The sequence below is a fragment of the Nannospalax galili genome, unplaced genomic scaffold (genome assembly GCF_000622305.1).
Source record: "Nannospalax galili isolate Female #2095 unplaced genomic scaffold, S.galili_v1.0 scaffold2161, whole genome shotgun sequence".
Taxonomy (NCBI): domain Eukaryota; kingdom Metazoa; phylum Chordata; class Mammalia; order Rodentia; family Spalacidae; genus Nannospalax; species Nannospalax galili.
The window spans coordinates 504,810-505,940 of NW_008344208.1; positions in this window are offsets into that span (position 1 = coordinate 504,810).

Below are 1,131 nucleotides of genomic sequence, written 5' to 3' on the forward strand. Positions count from 1 at the left end.
TCTCTGTCTCTGTCTCTCTCTCTCTCTCTCTCTCTCTCTCTCTGTTTGTATATTGAGTTGAGATGCCCAGTACCACATCAGGAGTCATTCTCAGGAAAGCTTTTCACCTCCTTTGACTGAAGTTTATCAGCTTTGATGACCTGGCTGGCCTGTGATCCCCAGAGATCTTGGTGTCCGTGTCTGCTTTTGAAGGGTTATAAAGGATACCACTATGTCTGGCTTCTTCCTCGTGGTCCTGGAGCATGAAATCTGGTCCTTGAATAGGAAATTTAACACTTCACCTGCTAGAACATCCCCTTAGCCTTTTAGTCTTACTTATAACTAGAACTCTGGTTCTTCAGTTTCTAGATTTGCACAGTTTTTTGTGAACCCAAAACGGGTGCTGACTGTGATGTTTTTTCTGCTCATTATGGCAATATGTAAAGAAATTAGATTTGAAAGTTAAAGAAATTATATTATGACAATGACATTGTGAAACTTGTTTAACTGGGGTGTGGATAAGGACAGTTTAGAGTTCAGTGACAGGCATTTATTAGTTCACCTTTTTGTATAGCCACTTAAGGCATTCTTCTGTTTAGATTTTGGCTTAAAAATTTTCCCCTATTTTTGGTGCCAAAATAATCAACTGCATATATGGTGAGTCTATTGCACTAGGTGCTATGTGAGTAGCGTTGGGTTATCACCTTTATTTCATCACTGAATAAGAATTCTGAATGCTTAGATTCTTTTATATGTTTTTCTTTATCTCCCTCCCTCACGTCCCCTTCGTGTGTGTGTATGTGTGAGTTTGTGTGTATGTGAGAGTATTTCCTTAGCAGAGTGTCACTGCTGTAGGCATGTATTGTGAGGACACTGGTATGGTCTTTCATTTAATAAAACTATCAATGGATTTCACCTTGTAGTTTTGACTGACCAGTGTGTGTTCACTGCCAGGGCAAGGCATGAAAATCGTCTCTGCTTTAAAATGCTTGGTGGACTGATGTCTGTCAGCTTCACTAGTGGTGATGAAAATAAACATCAGGAGGAATTCCAGTGAACGTTGCAATGGAGGAATGTAAATGAAATGAGTGAAAGAGGAGGTCAAGCCATGTCCGTAATGCAGGCACAAGTTGCATTGCATCTTATGATAAA